General features: G+C 41.6%; 1 protein-coding gene across 7 annotated transcripts in view; it reads left to right on the forward strand.

The window, feature by feature from the left end:
• The first annotated feature begins 605 nt into the window (after positions 1-605).
• PLAGL1 (PLAG1 like zinc finger 1) overlaps positions 606-13806 on the forward strand; it is a 47644-nt gene continuing 34443 nt past the window's right edge. For 4 of the 7 annotated variants that reach the window (XM_030448222.1, XM_030448227.1, XM_030448229.1 and 1 more), the window contains exon 1: positions 622-719. The gene's annotated coding sequence lies outside the window, so the exon portion shown is untranslated. Of the gene's footprint in view, positions 720-1193; positions 1241-1724; positions 1794-13806 lie in introns of those variants that run through there. The other 3 variants (XM_030448223.1, XM_030448224.1, XM_030448225.1) reach the window with 3 other exon arrangements.

The following is a 13806-nucleotide window of genomic DNA, read 5'->3' on the forward strand; positions in this document are numbered from 1 at the left end:
GAATGTGGAAGAATCTCCATAAAGACTGAATGTGACAGGGCAAGAAGCAACACGGCTTCAGGGAAAATACCAGCTGGCAATGTGTGCACCCTCCTTTCCTTGGCACTCGGTACGTACTCATACCCCTCAGCCTGCCAGTGTGCAAATCTGCAACAAAACCTTAAGGTAATGAATCAAAAAGTATCTGTGCAGGTGCCTTGAAAGTAGTTAACTAACACCAGTGCAAAGAGCGGATTTGCGTTGATCTTTACAAGTACGGACAACTTCGCACGACCGCAGCAATGGCAATGCGGAGCCGAGCAGGGATATTTATACTTCATTTTTAACAAGTTTGCCAGTAGCGTCGTTTCAGAGCAAACCTTGGGGCGCTAGCGGTGGCTGCACACTGCCTGGCCCGCCTCTACACTCCCTTCGCTCCGGCCCTGCCCTTCCAGTGGCTGACCCTAGGCACCTCTCCCCGCCGGCTGTCCCGCCGACCGACCGCGGCCCTACCGCTTCGGAGGGGCGGGGAGGGGAGGAGGGCAGCCCGCCCGCCCCTCGGCCCGGCCCTCCTGCCCCGCCCGCTGCCGCCCCGCCTCCAGGCACCTCCCCAGGGCCGGGCACCGCCGCGGGGACGGGAGGAGCAGCTGTCGCTGCGCTCCCCGGCCGGGCGCTGGGGGAGCGGGCGGCTCTTGCGGAGCTGGGCCATGAGGTGAGCCAGGCCTCGTCGGGAGTGGCAGGTGAACGGGGGTGGCGTGCGGGGCCGGGCCGGGCCGGGGGCGCCCCGCCGCCCTGCAGCGGTGCCCAGCCCCTCTGGTGAGCTTGGAGGCCCGCTCCGGGCGGGCAGCAGGGCTCTGAGGGGTTGAGGCCGGCCGGGAGGCAGCGCCGAGCACCGGAGCTGGCGGGCCGGGCGGGCGTAAAGGCGAATTGCGCGACATGTGTCCGCCTCAGGAGGAGACTTCTGTAGTTACTGATCTCCCTCGCAACTTTTCCCGAGCCCCAGCCGCCGCGCAGGCTCTCATGCTTGTCCGTCCGCCGTGCCTCGCACCAGAGCCCCAACTCGGGATGAGCTCACTCGGGCCCGCTCCAGCCCCCCTTGCCTCCGGCAACGGAGAGGCCTGGGGACTGGGCGCTCGGGAGGAGGAGGTAGTCTTCCTCCTCCTTCTCTGTCCCTTTCCGGGGATTTCGCGGCGGAGCGTGAGGCGGCCGGCGGCCCGTGTGCCGCCTTGGGCGGTGGCACCGCTGGGGCGGTGAGGATCGGGTGCGTGGATCGGGTGCGTGGTCCGGGACAGGGGCGGGGGTTCGCTCGCGGTTGGGGCAATGTCTGCGGGCTCGAACGTGTCCCCTCCGCTCGCAAACGGGTCTCGGCGGCTGCGGCTGAGAGAAGCGGCTCGCATCCCTCCACAAGCGGGGTGACAGCTTGCTGCCGTCAAGTCTTGAGCTGTCATCGGCTCGTACGGGAGACGTGATTCGTGTTGTGGGTTGTTTTTTTTTTGTCTGGGGAGAAAAACAGGGATTTGCCGCGTTGTATGGGTCTTTATTTTTTCTTAAAGTACATAACTTTGTTAAAATTTAACTTTCAGTTGTTTCTCACTTCCCCATTATAAGTCTGCGTCCCATAGCCAAATAACAGTTTGTTTTTCTGGGAAGGTGAATTTGAGACAGCCAAACTCTTCTCATAGGGTTTTTCCTGTGTGACTTGAGCATAACAAGTATGTTCTCTTTGCAAAGGAGGGCCAATAAGGCTAACTGCTTTTGAAGAGGACATTTGAAGTAATTGATGAAGAGAAGAAAGTAGTAGCTGTCTAGAAGCTGTGAGTTTAAATATAATCTCTTCTCATCTGATATTCTTAATTTATAAAGGAATGTATAGGACAAAATTCAAGCTATGTTTTTGGGTCTGTGATACATACATATATATATATATATATATATACACACATATGCATATTTTTGTGCAGCCACTTTGTCCATCATACAGGATTATTTATAGTCATAATTGTACCTTAATGATGAGGGTCTTCATGAATACAAATACCAGAAATACAAATGGTACATAAATTTTTTTTCCAAAAAGTGGTATGTGAGAATGTGTTTGGCGTTATTGCCAGAAGATTAGCAAATCCAGTTCTGGCAGAATGAGGAAGGAAGAAGTTCCCAATCCCACTTGCATCTCTCAGTGCTGCAGATGTGAAATTAACATCAGTACGCATGACCTGCTTCTTGGTTGCCCTAGTGCTTAGCAGAAAATCTAGCTCTTTAATTCTGAGAGACCTAATCCTGTGCTGCACCACAAAGTATCAAGCAGTCCCATCCTGACTTGGCAACTTCTCTGGCAAGACAAGACCATCTCTCATTCTTAAGTCATCTTGTACTCTACTTACCACACATGTGCAGCTCCCCTGTTGTGTTCTGGCCCTTTGCTGAGGAGAAATAAATAGGCTGTCATTGGGAATTTCCCTTCACTGGCTCCTCAGGTCCCTCTTGGTGGTTTGGAGAAACAGCTCACAGCGCACTGCTCCATCTCTATGCCTGGTCATACTATACAACACTGAACAGTTAAATAATTTTGAGTGCATTGCCTGTAGGTAGACTTTCTTCTAGCATGGGCACTTGTTTTGCATTCATTTTGCAGACAAGTAAGCCAGCAGGTCACAGATTCATGCTGTCTAACTAAAGACAATAACTTCTGTTTCCTTTCAATTCTGTAATCTGCTCTGCAGTGAGAATCCCTTTGTTGTGAGGCTCTGTGAGCACATGCATTTCTTCTCTCCTTGTCTGCCCTTTTGCCAAGACTCTGTGGAACGGAAACAGTGTAAAATAATTCCCCCCTGACAGCTGAGACAGATTTACTCCAGAGTGTGATGCAGGGGCTGGGACCGGAGCTGCTGTTCCTTTCCCTCAAACTCCCAACTTCTTGGCTGATGATTAAAAACCAGAACATCAGCCAACACCCTGCCCATAAGTGAATATACACACACTGTGCTTAAGACAGTCTGTGCTGGTGCTTAATATAAGTTTAATCTGTTTGATACAAGTTTCATGTATTCAGTGTTTTCATGTGTTACACCTAACTTTATGAACCTAAACAGTCCTCTTCAGTAAGAGCAATCTGGCTCACAAGATGTTTTTGGAACCAGAGGATATTTAAAGTATGCATTGCCAACCAGTTCCCTAATGGCTCCACTGAGTTTTTATTTTAAGATACTCCTGCTTTCAAAGATAAGCATGAAGCAAATGAGACTGCTCCAAACACCAAGGAGACAGCAGTCACACACTTGTCCTTAAGCACGTGCCACCATACAATTGGCCACATAATTTAATTGTCACTGAACTGCGAAAAAATTGTTTGCTCTTTTCTAGGTTGTGTGGAAAGAAGTAGGAAATATCTTTAGAAGATGCCAAGGATATTGCTATTTAACGATAACTTGCAGGAAATAACAAGCATTAGGGCAGAAAGGAGGTCAGTGTATTTGAATTCCATATGGGAAAATCTTGGAAATTGATCATAAAATTTAATTCCACACATATCCCAAGGATAATAAAATAAATATTTTGCTTCTACTTTTGCTTTGTTGCTGACTTATCTCTTTCTTCCATGCATTTTTCTGAATATGGGCTCCCTGAGAAAGGGAGTTTTGGGTTCCAGATGTCTCAGACATGACCATCTGGAAGGGACAATTCTTTCTAGAGGTCTTTGTATGCTTCTCATATTTCCTATTTTTCCTTGATTTTGCTGCCTGTACTGTTTCATCTTTTGTAAAATGTTGTGAGTTGCAGGGCTAAATGAGGATCAAGGATGCCTTTGTAAACTAGTTCTGTCTTGCAGGACAAAGCAGGTCTGCTTTTATCTTTCTCCTTCCTGCACGTAGAGCACTATTTTAGGAGAAGCTGTTTCACAAAGAACTTGAGATAGCAAAATTCAAGCTTTTCAAGTAGCATTAACTACTCAGTTTCAAGCTGGAATGATGATACATTAGAGATTGTATCGTAAGGCATTGATTTATGGTTCTAGTGAGTTGGACAGATAATTTGATCACGCTGATTATCTTCCAGTGTTCTCTCCCATTCAGCTTCTGTAATTTTTCCAAAGACATTCCTAAACACACTGACACTGTGTATTCCCTTACTTAAATCCCCGAAAAACTACAGTGGGAATAAAATGCATAAAAGTGCATTTCTAGGCCTTGTGGTGGTTTGTAAAAGGGTTTTGTGAAAGAGTGGTTTGTAAGCTCAGTCATGCTGGGTAGGTAGCTCAACATCCTTGTTCTCCCTTTTTTCCTCTGGAAAAGAAGTTCTCCCTTTTTTCCTCTGGTTCTTGTCTGTATCAGTGAAGAGCCTGAAAAAGTACCTGTGGAGAAGTGTGTGCCTTTCCTCTTGTTATTCTCAACTTAGGTGCTGCTATTGGAGTATTAAAGAAGATAAAAGGAATATCTCATTAATAGCACAGTGGTCTGCTGTGAGTGCCATCTAGTCCTGACTCTTCAATAATTAAATGCTGGGCATTAAGACCTCCCAGCTCTGTCTGTCCCACAGGCATCAGAGAGTAAGTGATAACATTCATCCCAGTCCAAATGCTGAGAGCCAGTCTCCTTTGTAACATAGATGGATTCTCTGTCCCAGTTGTGTCCTCTGTTTCCTCCTCCCCTGCTCTGAGGGAGTTGGGAATCATAGGAGGTCATAGGAGATGTCATAGGAGGGTGTTTTTTCATTGCCAGTATTTTGTATATTTTGGGGAGGAGCAGAAGAATTTTCTCCTGTGTGTTGAGATCCAATAGGAGACCGGCCGTCTTCTGGGTCCCTAAAGTGATAGGATTGTTTTTACCTTATGTAAGGCAGTGAGTTCCTGAAAGGGGAAACTTGTGCTCACAGTTCAGGTTGATCAGCTGGTGGCTGCCCAGACGTGTTGCACACAGAGCTGTTTCAGTGCTAAATGTCAACTCTTTGTGCAGAGGGGTGTTGCAGATGGCTTGCATGACCCAGGCGCTCTTCATGGAATGTCTCACCACCTCACTCTGAAGATGGCACCATGCATTATCTTCACAGTGATGCTAACCATGTTGGGTAAAGTTGTGTGCTGCCAGTTTGGGAGCACTAGTTACTCCAGGATGGCAAGATTCATCCACAGATTAATAACTTTGCTGGGTTCTTCCTATTGGGAGGCGTTGCCCCCCTGTGAGCCTTCTGATGCCATCACCTTTCAAGCAACTGTCTGAAGAACTGTGAAAAGCAATGCAATGTGTGTTGGGCATACAAGTGACAGGCGTGGGGTAGGTAGGCTAAAGGGGCCTGTAGTGTAGACACAGAAAGTGCAGAGATAGCGACTGTGCCCCTGTGCAGTCCATCTGATATGTAGGGCTGAGACAGGGCACAGAATTTGCTCCATGCCTTGTACCAGGGCACAGGTAGCAAAGCCCGTATAGATGTGCTTTGATTTTTCTTGATGACATGTAATAGAACTGCACTTAGGAAAATATTAGAGCAGCAGTGTCTAACGGTGCTGGCATGTGCAATAGCAAGCAAACGTAGTGCAATGAGCAGTATTATACTTTGCTCCTTCACCCAGCCTTTTGTTTCCACTTTGTTGTTGATATGAATAGTGTTGAGGGACTCTTAAGGATAAGCAAAGGTACCTTCTGCAAGACTGTCATGTATATTTTTCAGATAACTGTAGCAGCAAAAGTCCCATGAATGTTTTTAATCGTGCTCTGTCACTACAGTTGTGTTGGTTTACTTTAACTAGAACATTATTTCAGTCACTGCAGGTGTATAATGTGATCAACTGCATTTGTTTGTCCTGCTCTACAGAAATATGTAACATTAGAACCAATCCAGTATTTTTCAAGATTACTATTAAAAATGCTGCAAGACAATAAACAACTGATTTATAAAGCATTAAAATTCTGCTTTGCCTCAACAGATTGATGTCCAAAGAAGGCACAAAGTATCTAATAATTTTGTTGATTTGCCATACTAGATAGTGACCAGTAAGTACATGTTAAAAGCATGGCTAAGCTTCTCAGGTCAACATTTATTTTGTCCCTCAGGGGATGGATGTTCCTTCTGTGTCAGGTGGAATTATCACAAGTCATTGCCACAGAAGCAGTGTGCAGAGAGCCAAGAGGAGTCTGAAAGGAAAGGAAGCAGCAATGCTGAACAAAGATCTGGAAAGAGGCAGTAAGCGAAAGGCAAAGGAAAGATAATTAAATACCGGAAAGTATTAGCTAAAGGAAAGAAGTTACTTAAAACATAACTGAAGTTTAATTGGAGAAACAAAAGGAAAGATCTTAGGTGGAGGAGGAACAGCTCAGAAAACGGAGATTTGTTTTGTCAGCATAAGAAGTTTTATTTTAATTTCGTTTTCATTTAGTCATAGCAACCAGCTCAACTTTTTGTGCAGAAAGGCAACTCTTACAATGTTATAGAAAGCAAAATAACCCTACATATGTAGTCAGGGCTGCTTTCTGGCTTCTGAATGTTTTCATGTGTCTTGGGGGGAGTTGTGGCTCACCTGCATCATTGAGCAAGTAAAAGGCATCAAACCCTTCTTAAGAGATTAAGACAAGCTGAGAAGTAGCATAACACTTCTCTGCTTCAACTGCACTTGGATATCTCAGCAATCACACACATTAATTAAACAAATGACTTAAGACCTTTCATAGTGAAACAGCAGTAGGCGATTTGCTTGCTGAAATCAGGTAATTTACCTCTAGAAACACTATGCTTTGTATTCTCAGGGCTCATCCAAGAAAAGACCAGGGCTGCTGGTCAGAAGAAATCCAAATGCACTAGGATAAAACCACTCATCTCTGTTTCAGTGGAAGAGAAATTTGAGAACTAGCACATGAGGTATCCCGAGTGAATGCATCATTTGCTTCTTGTAAACCTGGCAGCCAAACAGCCCTTCCTCATTCCAGTAGCTCCAAGCACTGGAAAGAGATTGCTGAGTGGCTGGTCAGCAGTGGTAGGTGCCAATGCAAGTAAGAAAAGTATATGGTAAAGATTTCCACAGCTGTGGGGGGAGGCTGTTATATCCCAGATGAAGGAAGATGAAGGAGAATTTCAGTGCATTGTAGCACAGCCTCTAGCACCAATTCATTTCAAAATCAGTCAATCTGATTCTGCAAAATGTTTTGGTTTTAGTTAACCAAGTGTATTCAGACAAAATACAGTTTTAGTGGAAATATTTGGCTTGGTCATGACTCACTTGTTTTTGCAAACCTAACACTCCTTTCCCCACAAAGCAAGTCAATAAGCAGGCAAAAGAAGCAGAATTTTACTGTAAAATCTGCAATGTTGAATTTCTGTAGTTTTGAAAAGTATTCTCCGTTTTCCCTTTTTTAAACCTGTTGTGGATGGGGATGCTTGTGAAAACTTTATTACTGCTGTGATGACACTCACAATGTCCTAGTTTGGAAACCCATCACTTTGGATTTTTACTTTTGCTTAGGACAAAATATTGTAGAGGCATTTTGGGTCTTGTGTAGGTTTCAGATAGATTTGTAATGATATTCTTATGACTGGTTGTGCCCAGCATGGCTTCTGGACCTTATTACTTCTCACGTAACAGCTGCCAGGGACAAGAATAATTTTCATGCTTGGAAATCATCTTTACTTGACCTGTGCACGTTGGCATGCTGTTCTTCTCTCCAAAATATTCTTAGTCTGAGTGATGGATGCAATAATTTCCCTTTTTTAATTCATGAGCTTGGTGTACAGATTTTTCACTGAGTCTGATAAGGCATGAGGAGCTTTTAGATGAATAAAAATGTATGCTGGTTTTCATATGTTTATTGGTTTCCTGAAATTATTTACTTTTCATGTATTGTATTTAAGGGGCAGAGAGGCTGCCTTGACCAGAAGAGAAGGATGATGTAGAAACAAAACAGGGTTAAATGAGAGATTAAATTTGTTTTCCTTCTTTTCTAAAAGAAAAGAGAAATATGTAGCTGTTTTTTTTTTCCTGGAAGTTGTTCTTATCATTTCAGTGATTTGTCAACCTTAAAGCCTGAATCTCGCAACATTTAAGTCTTTGCAGGCCTCAGCACTCATGCGGACAAATACTGACAGTCTCTGGACCCCTAGAGAAGATGAAATGCTGAGTTACAGAGTGTATGAGAGGATGTTAGAAGTCATCAAAGGGATTGTTGAGTAGGGGTTGTGGATCTCAGTTTGTTTTTTTTTTAAAAAAAGAGTCAGCTTTTTATAATCTCTTTTAGCAGCATTTGAAATATAAGCACTTTAATTTTCAAATAAGACATTACAAAAATAAATATCAACTTATTAAACAAACAGAAAACAGAGTAGAAAAAAATACATAATTTAAAATAATTTGTACACAGCTTTCTAAAATGGTTCACAAAATACTTGAAAACAATTTTGAATGAGTGTCTCTTTTGATCTGTGAAAATACTACCAGGATCTGTGACTTCAGAATTTTCTTCTTGTCAAATTTCTTAATTTTTTAGACTATGTAAGTCTCTGAATTATCATTATGACCAGTGATTTTCAGTGATTACTGTATTAACAAATTGGTTTAATTTTTAAAATTATGACCTGACGGTCATTTTGACCTGGGTTTTTCTAAATTCCAGTCTGATAGCAAAAATTGTCATGGACATACTTAGGTCCTAAGATTGCTGTCATACTTCTAATAACATATTGAGGACCCAGAATTCTAAATTGCATCAAATGGTAATTCTAAAATAATCTATTTTTACAAGGATGGTCTTCAAAAATTGAAACTGTGGCTTTTACAGGACAACTTCCAACAACATCTTTGTGAAAAATGTCTTCATTTTGTCTCAGCAGAGCACTGACTCTTGAACTGTACTGATTTTCCCTAAGGAAATCTGGTTAGCATTTCATCAGTGACTATTTAGTAGGAATCAGTTTGTTTTGTTTTCCCAGTGTAGTAGATTACTAGAATATCACAGTGCAACAAGTAGAATACACTTCAATAATTTGCTCACCAAACCCATCTAAATATTGGATAGTGGACACTTTTTATAACCATGAATTCTTCCACTTGCAAACCTTGCATCCTGAACATCTGACAGAATGTGGTCATGTAGATTTTATAAATTAGTAAAGTGACTCTGGTTACTTGGGGTGCAAATGTCAAAAGTCTGAGTTGTTTGGGGTTGTTTTTCATTAACTCGCAACCATACTGAATGGGAGTTGAAGAGGTCATGCAACCGGGTGAAGAAATATGGACAAATGACCTTTTGGTGAACTTTTAATGAAAACTGAGAGATCACTGCATTTTTTTCTTCATTATTGTAACAAACGTTCCTATAGGAGGATAACTTTTAAATGAAGAAGTGGTGTTCCTTGCATCTGTTGCTGGAGCCCTTGAAGAAATTAAACAGATTCCAAGGATGTCTCTGAAAAAATGGCATACAGACAAATGCTGAACTGCTGAAGTACAAGATATATTTTATATCTGCCTGCACTTTGCATTCATTAATCCATGGTGTTCCTAATCTAATTAATCCATTACGTTCCTAATTTAATATTGATATGGTAGTTAACCATCATGTATCTGTTGAAGTGGTTTTTTCCATTCTTTGAAGGTAGCATCTGGACTCTTATCAGTCTCTACAGGGCTCTTCAGCATTGGCCTTGTTATTCTGATTTCATAATTCCTTTTGCATTCTCCTCTAGTGGGAAAAGAAACTTGTATAGGCAAGAGCCAGTCTCCTTTAATTTATTAAAATTCCAGATTTGCCAGAGAAAAGGGCAGAACTGCATTACTGTGCAGGATGAAAGCTCAAGATGAAAGTTTTAAACAAGCACGGACTGTGCATGCTATGCCACATTTTTTGGCTGCTGCTTTGAGTAACCTGCAAGAAGTGGCAGAGGATCCCAAGTAGTCTGTGTACTACACAGTTGCCAAGAAGGCTTCCAGGCCTTAGAAAAGAAGGAATCCAATTATAACTCCATTACAAGCTGTCAGTTTGGGAGAACAAGAGGTTCAAGTGATCTTCAGCTAACAGTGAAGCAATTTTTTCTCTCTCCTTTATCTGAGAAACAGATCACTGTGCTGAATGTGAATGGTGATTTATTGTCATAAATAAATTCCCATTGTCATTGGCAGTATTGTCATTGTTGAATATGTATCTGTATCTAGAGCTATTCAACAATAATCTGTTAGCCACAATTTGTGGAGGTTTGGAATAGTCATATGGCTTCATAATTAAAGGAAAAAGGAAGGGACTGGCTAAGTAGGATATGGGAACGTGTATCTTTTGTTAATCAATCATAATTCTCTTAAGGAGAAAGGAGTGGAGAAAGAAACACTGTAGTAGACAAGGTGCTGCTTACAAACAGCTGGTTGTATTATGGTAGAGCATTAATTATGTTTCCATGTGTAATATACTTATAGAGACATCCAGCTTTTGCAAAACAGCTAAAGAGACAAAGCTGCTCAGTGTGTTGAAATCACCAATAAGATCATATGTTGCATCTAAAATACCTGTAAAGATATTAATATTCTCAAAGTGAAATCCTTTTTCATGTAAAACTTCTTGAGTTTTACTGGTTTCTGAATGAAGTAGTCGTTTTACAGCACTGAAATTTAAAGCTGCAAGACTCTGGAAGTCAAGCCTGACCAAATTATTTTATTGATCATTATTATAAATTATTAATATTAGCATAATATAACAGCAGCATTCACAGTGTCACATTACTGCAGTAGTGTTGTGGGAGGAGGCATCTGGCTGATGCTGTAGGTAAGTGCAAAGTTTGTGAGCGTCTGAGGCTAAGAGGTTTTAGATTACCATAATGCAAGCAAGATGTGTGAGGTAAAGTGTTGGCTTCCAGAAGGCAAATCTGTTTCTATAATTTCCTGACACTTACTGGTGTTGCTGAAATATTGGCTAAATGTGTGTGTATCCCTCCTCTCTGGTCACAGGAGTGCTTGGTAGACCGTGTGGGAACTCCTCAGTTCCTCTGTCTCTGCTGTGGGTTTTGCTCCCTGCGTTTGGAGAGCTGGCAGCTGCTAATGTATTTTATTTGTCGTGAGCTTATGAAAGGAGGGACTGTTCAAGCCAGGGTTTTTGTCAAACCTAGTTTTTGAGGCTGCAGGAGACTTCTTGACTCTTTGGAGAAGGCTGCCTGAGGAGGATGCAGGGAAGGGAAAGGAAATCTCCCTGCCACCAGTCTGTCAGCAGAGATGAGTGGTGGAGCCCTTTCTGAACTGAGCCTCGGGGTGCAGGCCTGAAGCAGTGAAAAGGGTTTAGCCAAGGTATTGAGGGAGAACAGGAAAAAAATGCTTTTTCACTTGACCTCATCCAAGTGGGTTCGATGTTTGTTCAGAACTGAGTTTCAGGGAGCATACTGGAGTCCTCTCCACAGGCTTATTGAAATGGAAATGGTTTTGCCAGCTGCTGTGGAATGCAAATTATTTTAGGAATGTTCCTGGGTTTAGGCTTTTTTAAACTCACTCTTTTAAGGTATTTTTTATTTTTAGCTCATTCTAACTGATTCTCGTAACAAAACAAGCGTCCAGAAGGATGGCTAATGCCTTGTCCCTGACCCAGTAAAATACTGAATTGTAGTTTGGGCTCCACATGTACAAACGATTCCTTGCAAGTCAGTGGTGGAAAGACATGGGAAGTGCAGCAGCGCTTTGCTGGATTTAAATCAAAATGCTGAGTGCTTTGCAAAGCCGAGCAACAGAGTAGCCCTCAGTAGGGCAGGCTGGCAGGAGCTGCCATTTGATTCCATTCCCTAGGGATTTGTCTCCCTTTTGATACTGTTGCTTTTTAAAAATACTGTTTAGTAGCACTTCTTCCTTTACCAGAGTACTGGAGATGGGCAAATACTTTCTCTTGATGCATTGTCTGCCGTAGGTCTTTCCTGACTAGAAAGATGGCATCCAGTGATGCAAGGTTAGTAAAGTGGTGATGTTGGATGCTGCCGTATTGCAGAACAGGAAAAACCTGTTTAGGAACAAGGAGTGGGATTTGTTGGTCGTTGTTGGGATTTGCTTTTAATGAAAATCATTGGATTTGGTTTTTTTCCTTAAAACTATAAACAAACTTGGACAGGTTAAGTGTATATGTGGACTATATTTGATGGTGCTACATGTTGACATGATCATAACCAGGTTAGTGTATTGATTGGTTGGTGCAGCAAATAAAAAAGCAGGACTTCTTTATCTATGCAAATTTAAAAATATAGCTTTGGCAAAATAATAGCTAATAATCAAAAAACTATCAAAAGTCAAAAGGATGTCCTAGTGCCCAACCCCTTGAAGTCACTGGAATCTGACAGCACTCCTAGATATTTGTATACCAAGTCATTTAATGAGTTATGTAAAGTTATAAAGTATCCTTCAGCAGTAGGGCTGGTTTATACATTTGTATAGTGTGTTTAGTATACATATATATGTGTGTGTCTCCTATACACACTTTAAAACAGTATCATGAAGATATACACAATATTCTTAGGGAAAACATATGTTTTAGTACATAACGTTTTTTCTGCCAAGTCTCCCTTACATTTTTGTGCACCATTCTTTTATATCTGTGTAGTCCTTTGTAAAAAAAGAGGTGTTCCATATATAACTTTGGATTTTCATTATTTTTTACATTCACAAGTAAGACTTCCATATGAAGAACTAAAGCTGTATCAGTAAGCCGGATTTCTGGAGCTGGGACGAAAGTATTTTCTCCATTTCTCCATTGCTGAAATTCTTTGCTTAATCAAGGGAAAGGTGTGGAATCTTAAATAAGTAAAAACTTCTTAATGGCAAAGAAGTTATAAATTTTTAAAGTTATAAAATAATTGTTATTTGGAAAAAAAAAAAGTAATTTTTTAAAAGTACAGGTATATGCTATTTTATATGATACACTATACAGTGATTTATAATTTCATGTTTAAAATTTTCTCCAGGGATTGTATACATGATAAATCCAAAATGCACAGAATTTTATTGTTGGGACATGTTTGATAAGTTATGCTTAGCATATACCAAATCCTGGTTGTGGATGCATATGTGAAGCTAATACAAACCTCAGAAAATCTACTCAAGTGTCTCTGAATGGAGATTGTGGTCCTGCATATTAATTTTTCCAATTGGTACTGTGTTAATACTTAAATCATTTCTATATCATTATCATTTTCTTTCCTGTTCATGAGTTTGGGAGAAGAGAAACTTGTCAGCAGAAATGCAGTCAGCCCAGCACTAGCACTAGCACTAGCCAAAAGAGAACAAGTTGGGACACTAGTGGAATGCTAATGCTGTTTAATGGATGCATTGTCTCCTGAAGGTGTTTTCTTCTGATGGATGCAACCTGAGCATTAGGTATGTTGAAAGTTCAGCTGTGGCAACAGATTTCTGTAAATGGGGAAAAGAGAGTCCTTTCTGATTTAATCTCAGTGTAAGTAGGTTAAGTGTGGTTTTCCTGTCATGACTTCGGCTGTATATGTTAGACATCTGCAACTCTGTTATTTACTTTAGATCGCTTGAAAAAAAAACTTTTACTTGCATTTTACTCAATTAAAATATGATAGATGGTACCTAGATAACAGTGTCACTTTTATGTGGGGCTGTTGTGAATCTACAAAGTGGTTGTCCTGGACATTATTCAGGATATCTGAAGTATAGCAGTGCCTCCTTTTTAGCTGCATGAGTAAGGTGGACAGATGACTTCACAGCATCAGGAGAAGGGTTTTCCAGTGACTGGTTTCTGGTGTGCAGTGTGAAATCGAGTTGCATTTTGTCAAGTCATTAGAAAGACTATGTCTGTGCTGGCAGTTGGCATCACTTCTGTGCTGAAAGCAATGTAAGGAATTGTCTAAGAACCTCTGTGGGCTTAT

This window comes from Calypte anna, chromosome 3 (genome assembly GCF_003957555.1).
Source record: "Calypte anna isolate BGI_N300 chromosome 3, bCalAnn1_v1.p, whole genome shotgun sequence".
NCBI classification, from domain to species: domain Eukaryota; kingdom Metazoa; phylum Chordata; class Aves; order Apodiformes; family Trochilidae; genus Calypte; species Calypte anna.